General features: G+C 43.6%; 1 pseudogene; it reads right to left on the reverse strand.

The window, feature by feature from the left end:
• Positions 1-2901, reverse strand: part of LOC119333558 — a 136952-nt pseudogene extending 134051 nt beyond the window's left edge.
• Positions 2902-7523: the final 4622 nt, after the last annotated feature.

Genomic DNA, 7523 nt, shown 5'->3' on the forward strand with positions numbered 1-7523 from the left:
TTGACGGAATGTCAACACCAACGCCAACGGCCGACGACCCCTTCTACAACCAGTACATGGAGGACGTTATCTTTGAGGGTGGGCATGGATGTGCCTACGACCCCGAGGAGACCCAAAGTCAGGATGGCCGCGCCCAGTATGTGCCCGATGAAGAGGCTGACGACCGTGCTGACTACGACCATGGTGACTCGTGGCATGAAGACGATGACATCTATGTCGAAGGTGACGGTGATGAAGAAGAAGGCAATGACGTTGATATTAGTGGCGAGCCATTGTTCATCGACGAGCTCACCCAAAGAGCGGAAGCACAAAAGAAGAGGAAGAGCATTCGCACGGGTTCATACACACAAGATGAGGACAAGTTGATTTGCCAAGCTTGGATGGAGATTAGCCAAGATCCGAGGACCGGCGCACAACAAAAGGGCATTGTTTTTTGGATGAGAGTCCACAAAACATTCCATGAAAGGAAGATGTTTGAGCCCTACCAATTTACAAGCAACTGTGGCATCGGCTCGATTCAAAAGAGATGGTTGTTCATCCAACAAGAGTGAAACAAGTATTGTGCCGCATTTGAGAGCGTTGAAGCACGGCCCGTGAGTGGTCTCGGCGTTGGGGACATGGTATGCTCTCCTCTTCCTAGCCCTTTCCTTGCTACGGGCATGACACTTCGGCCGTGTATATGTTTGCATGTTCACTTGTTGTTGATCATGTGATTTAGGCATTTCAATCTTTGGAGGCATTCAAGGCCCGGCACAATGACAAGCCATTCACTCTTATGCATTGTTGGACGATCATCAACAATTGCCCTAAGTTCAAGGACCAATACCGTGAACTACAAAGGAAGAGAGGACTAAAGACGGCCAAGTACGTCGGAGGTGGAGATGGCGAGGCCTTGAAGAGGCCGAGGGGCAAGACCAACTCCAAGGTTGATGACATACGTGATGCCTCATCCATGGCATTGCATGACACTTTGCATGGCATGATGTCCCAAAAGGATGTGAGGGACGAGAAGAAGCGGCAAAGCAAGGAGGAGCAAATGAAGCAATACCTAGACCTTCAAAGAAAGAAGCTTGAGATGGAGGAGGCGGCTAAGAGGAGGAAGATCGACATGAAGGAGGCGGCCCGGCAAAGGCAGCTCCACATCGAGGCCGACAACGTCAAGGCCAGGCAGTGGCAGCTCGACATCGAGGCCACGAACGCCGCCACCAAAGCGAAGGAGGTGGCCCTTGCGATCATGAGCGTGGACTTGTCGAAGATGAGCGACAAGACGAGGGCTTGGTTCGAGGCCAAGCAGAAGGAGATGCTCGAAGCCGAAGGCCTGAACTAGGTCATTCGATCAGCCATGGCCGTTCTTTTTGGAGGCTGGCATGGGTGCCGCCCGCCCGCTGGGTCGTTGGCTGTGTGCCGGCGAGAAAACATTCATTTTGATGGCCGGCTGTGTTGCCAGCCGCTGGCTGCGTTGCCGGCGAGGACAACTATTCATTTTGGAGGCTGACTGTGTTGCCGGCCACTGGCTGATGGCGGCGATGGACGTGTAGACCGCTGGCCTGAACTAGGGCTTGGCATTTGAAACGTTCTTTTGGTTTTTTAAATAGACACACAGACAGAATGAGGCAAATAGATGCGGCCGCGTGCTGGGCGCACGGCCACCGCATCCCAGGACACGCCCGGACACGACCCCAAATCCCACCCCAAATGGACGAAATTCGGACAAAGCGGACGTCTATTTGGGGTCGTGCGGTGGAGTTGGCCTTAGTCCTGATTTTGTTGATCACAAGTGACCGACTCTCACTACCGCCACTAAAGTACCGCACAACCAGAAAGCTTAAATCTTTGTCCTCGGATTCAGTGGAGCCCTTCACTTTCAACACAACCTCAAATTTCACAGGATCAATCACCACGATACCACGGATAGGACCTGTCAATTCTAGGAGGGATCCTGCATGCACACAATGATTAGTTAACCGAGTAATGCTGATATATAGCCCCTCCTTAATGATTAATAAGAAGACGTGTATAAGTCCTCGTAAAAGTTAAAAAAATATGAGACATATATCAAGTGAAAGTAACTAGAACAATGGCAATTAGAAATATGTTGGCGACACAAAAATGATCCATGGGGCACAAAATTCGACATGAATTTGAGTTTGATCTTGAAGCATGTTAAATCTTGAGAACCCTTTAGATCTATAGAACCAGTTTAAATATATAATAAGTGAAGAGTGAAAATGCGCATGCATATGCCATGCACTATTGTTCCATAAAACTCCTCTATACCTGAAAACGTGCACCATAGTGACACCAGAGATGCACCAAAGATCATACTCAAATGCAAACTTTAGTCAACTTAGAAAACTACTTCCTCCGTTTCTAAATATAAGTCTTTGTAGAGATTTGACTACAAACTACATACGGATGCATATAGACATATTTTAGAGTGTAGATTCATTCATTTTGATCCGTATGTAGTCCATAGTGGAATATCTAAAAAGATTTGTATTTAGGAACGGAGGGAGTATATGTGGTGCAGTTTGGCCTCAAGGTTAGGTGCTTATATGATTCACAGCGAACATGAGCATATTAATTGCTTGTTAGCCAGAGAAATGCAAACTTTAGTCAACTTAGACTACAATATGAAGATGTACCAGAAAAATCTTGTGGGAAGCAACGAATTCGAACACAAACCTCCTGGTGGATGATTTGCCAGTTATCCTTGGTGCGATGGAAGATGATATTACGATTGTGATCCAGAGTGTCGCGTGCGGCGACGATGCCGAACACATGCAATGGCCATGCTAAATCCCGATGTAGTTCAACAAGCTTGATTGAGAAGACGTTGAGAGTGTGCATGTAGGAGCACACGAAGTCTCGTGGCCCAGGTGGTTCATCCGTGAAATGCATCGGGGGAATAAGCGTTGCATACATATATGCATCAATATAATGTATGTAGTCCGCAAGTTTGAAAATCTATTTACATGAACGAAATATCTAGGGTTAGGAAGAGGAAGTTAATTCTTTTCACTACAAGAAATCTGTTAATCCATGACGGAGATGAACCGTCATAGGTGGGCACAAAACTGTCAGGGTGGACGTCCATGACGAATTTGAAATCCGTCATGTATATTGCGTCATAATTTCACCACGGTGCACTCCATGACAGATTACCAAAGTTGTCATGGATGTGATCCCCACCGATGACAGAAATGCACCGTCATGGATGCCATGCCGTTAACATCGTTAACGTGCATGCCATGTCATCATCTGACGTGGGAGCCAACATGGATCTGAGATGGCAGTCCATAAGGTTATCGGCCCACTTAGGATTCTGGCCCAGTATTTTGGTTTCGACCTATGTGAAGATTGGCCCAATGAGGGTTACAAGCCACTAGTTTTAGTTATGGCACATTTCATAATCGGCCCAATAATCTTAGCTCAGACTGATGTCTTCAGCCCATAAATTCTATCCAAATCAATATCCATAATTAACATTTTCATCCCTAAAAAAATTAACATTTTCGTCACATCAGTTATTTTTTTAATAACTCAGGCAATATCACTCAACAAAAATAAATGACAAATGCCACCAAAATCAAAATGTGCACCACAAAAAATAAAATTACAAATTACTCCCTAAAGCACTATGCAACCATTGCCACCCCCTTGTCATCACCCAGCGCTCGCCGGAGATCCTGCACATCCATCCCTCCATGGCCGCCCTTTTCCAATCTTAGCACACATTGACGCCATCCGTGTACGCCAGATAAGCAGCGGTGGGAGGGGATGACGAGCATGTCATCGCCCCTATGCCATTGACCTCCAGCATGCACGGTGGATGGGGAAAACACTGACCGGCGACGACATCGACCCCCGTAGTCCACAACACTGACCGCCGCCAGTCGAGATAGGAGGTCGTTGCAGTGATTGGCCATCGATGGCTGGGGCCACCACTACAAAGATCTACGCGACGGGTCAGCACATCTCCTCGGCATAGGGTCAACGAAGCCCCACGCCTCTCGGTGGCCCACGCGACGCCCCGCCGGTTGTTGGGGTGTCTGCACTTCGTGGTGGCGCTCCTTCCCTTACTGCGGCCTTCGAGCTCCAAGACCTGCAAGGAAAGGGGGATGAATTGGAGAATGGGCAGCGGAGATCAAGAAGAGCAGGGGCTGGATAGTAATGAATTGATTTTGAAGGAGAAGAGGACGAGGGCGGACGTCGGGATCACCATAGAAGTCTTCCTCCTAGAGGCCGGCGCAACGGGTCGACGAGAAGCATCGACGGCTGGGCCCTCGGTCGTCTGGCACACGGTGGTGGTCCGTTTTGGAATGCCGAGATGCGACCAGCGAGATGGGAGGCACTTGGAGAAGAGGCTAGGAGGAATGGCGGTTGATTTCTCGGCGGAAGAGGAGTTGGTGGGTGCGGGGGTAGGGGAGAAAGAAGATAGGATAGGGTTTGCACGCCATCCGTCGGATCTTGGAAAATCGAACGGTTGAAATTGGCGATCCGTGGGCATGTTGGTTCGACCAACCAGAGGGCACGATTTCACTCAAGTTGGATCGCCCCTCGACTGAGAGATATAATGGGCTTTTTCTGCTTTCAGCCCAACAGCGAGTAACTTTTACATTTTTGTTTCATATTTCCCCAATAACTAAATAAGCTATACGTGTGAAGTAGTAACTTGCAAAAAATATCTTATGTACCCCAATACATTTTTACATTAGATATGCTAAATATATGTTTTTAGGAGTTTCAAAAAAATCCAAATGATATATTTTTTCTATTGTTTAATGAACTTTCACATGTGTATTGAAAATCATTCCACTTCGAACTACATTTGTGTGAAAAAAGTTATATAATCTTTTGAAGTAGATATTCAAGTGTATATGTTTAGGTCATATCCCAAAATGGAACAATGTTTCAAAAGTTTTTGTGAAGAATTGAAACTTCTATTTGCAACCTATAGGGGGGAAGGATAATATATCTTAAAGAGATCAAAATCATGTAATTTATCATGAAATAACATAATGGGTGCATATGCTTGGCAAAATTTCTCCTCTTGAAACCATGATTCTTCCTCGAAGATGTTCCACTTTCCAAGTAGTGTACGCCATAAATTTTGTGAAACCTTCTCAAAGTTTTACCACACTCTCTAAGGATCATATGGTGACACCATGCCAGGTTTCGTGTGTTTTCAAACTTAGTTTAAATTTTATAGACTACAACATGATAAGCTACATGTTTGGGGTCGAGTCTTGGCACCCTGATGTTTGAAATTCCTCCTCTTTTCTTGGTTAAAGCCTAAACATAGACTCATTAACAAAAATAATAAATTTAAACTCCAAAAAGTGTGAAATGTTAACATGGATCATGTGATGCATGTAAATACACTTAATTTCTTAAGTATTGCAAACAAACTCCAAAAAGTGTGAAATGTTGACATGGAACATGTGATGGTGTATGTTGAGCGTAGAAAAAAATTCAATGTGAAACACTAAAGCAACCAACACTTCGCCTTGAAACCTGACACGTTCCCTCCCAAACCCACGATTCTTCCTTACATATGTTCTGGTTCCAAGTAGTGTACGTCATAACTTCTGTGAAACCTTCTGAAATTTTCATCACACTCTATGGGGATCATAAATATGATAACACCATATCAGGTTTCATGTTTTTCAGACATGGTACAAATTTTGTAAATCAAAAATGCCGATAAGCTACATGTTCATGGTCGAGTCTTGGCACCATGATGTTTGGAATTCCTCCTCTCTTTTTGGATAAGGCCTAAATATACGAAAAATGCCAATGGAGGCCGAGCTCCGGTGAGCTTGTTTACAAATTTTATTATCTCGGATCGTGAAAAAATCCAAATTTATTTTGTGAGCACACATGCACATGTACTATATATATGCAAAATTTCACATAATTATACGTTTACATTCGGCGTATAGAAAAAAGACAAATGTGCATTTTCAAATGGGCCTTTTACTTTTGTTATTGGGCCAGAAATTTGTTTTTTTTGTACAGCCTACAAATCACAACATTTTTCGACGAAATTGAACACATTCTTGCGGAATACATATATGATTCCATGTTTTTTTCATATTTTTTTGAAACTTTTAAACACACTTTTTCATATTTTCAAAATACCATGCTCACTGGAGCCCGGCCTCCAAAACTTGGCACCCCTAAATAAAGACTTATTAACATAGGTAAAAAAGTTCAGCCCATTTTACCAACTTCCTAATGCACTCGCAATTCAAAATTGAATTATATCGGTTAAATGCCTAGAAATACACGTATTGACTTAAATATTGCAAACGAATGTTCAACGTGTTCTAAGAAAATGTTCAACATGTATTAAAAACTTATAGTTTAAAATCACTCTGGCATTTGAAGAAACATATTTATTTTTAATAGAAGTTGAGCTATTTTAACACATTTCTAGAATTTATATTAATATCACATAATAATTTTTTAACATACATTTTCATTTTTTAAAATATTTTTTCTCTTAAAAAACACAAATGCATATACACAATAATTGTGTGCTTGTGGTCGTGAATGAATGTACATGATTTTAAGAAACTTTTTGAATTTTTTCAGTTCATTTTTTTGTCTTTTTATCATTTTCACTTTACTTTTTTAAAAATACATGTGAACTTTATCAAATAGTCATTGTACATTTTTCGTATGCACACATAACATTTTTTGATACACCTTGACAAGTTGCCAAGTGGGAAGGTGCTAACCTGTAACGCCCTCGATGCGGCTATATCTCCTACGTGTCGAAGCACGACTTAGAGGCATAACCGCATTGAAAGCAATGTCGCAAGTGAGATAATCTTCACACAACCCATGTAATACATAAGGGAAAGAGGTACATAGTTGGCTTACAATCGCCACTTCACACAAATACATGAATAAAGCATTACAACAACCAAATACAATCAGGGCCCGACTACGGAGCCTAAATAAAAGAAGAACCCCAAATGCGACAAAGGTCCCCGATCGACCCCAACTGGGCTCCACTACTGATCAACTAAAACGAAACAACACAAAGGGCAAGATCTTCATCGAGCTCCTCCTTGGGCTTGGTTGCTTCTCCTGCTCGGTAATATAGGCACCTGCAAACTGGTTTTGGAAGTATCTGTGAGCCACGGGGACTCAGCAATCTCGCACCCGCGAGATCAAGACTATTTAAGCATATAGGAAGGCTGGGATAATAAGGTGGAGCTGCAGCAAGCGACTAGCATATATGGTGGCTAACATACGCAAATGAGAGCGAGAAGAGAAGGCAAAGCACGGTCGATAAAGGTATGATCAAGAAGTGATCCTGTACTACCTACGTCAAGCATAACTCCAACACCGTGTTCACTTCCCGGACTCCGCCGGAAAGAGACCATCACGGTTACACACACGGTTGATGTATTTTAATTAAGGTCAACTTCGGGTTTTCTACAACCGGACGTTAACAAATTCCCATCTGCCCATAACCGCGGGCACGGCTTCCGAAAGTTCAATCCCTG

This window comes from Triticum dicoccoides, chromosome 7A, assembly GCF_002162155.2.
Source record: "Triticum dicoccoides isolate Atlit2015 ecotype Zavitan chromosome 7A, WEW_v2.0, whole genome shotgun sequence".
Classification (NCBI taxonomy): Eukaryota; Viridiplantae; Streptophyta; class Magnoliopsida; order Poales; family Poaceae; genus Triticum; species Triticum dicoccoides.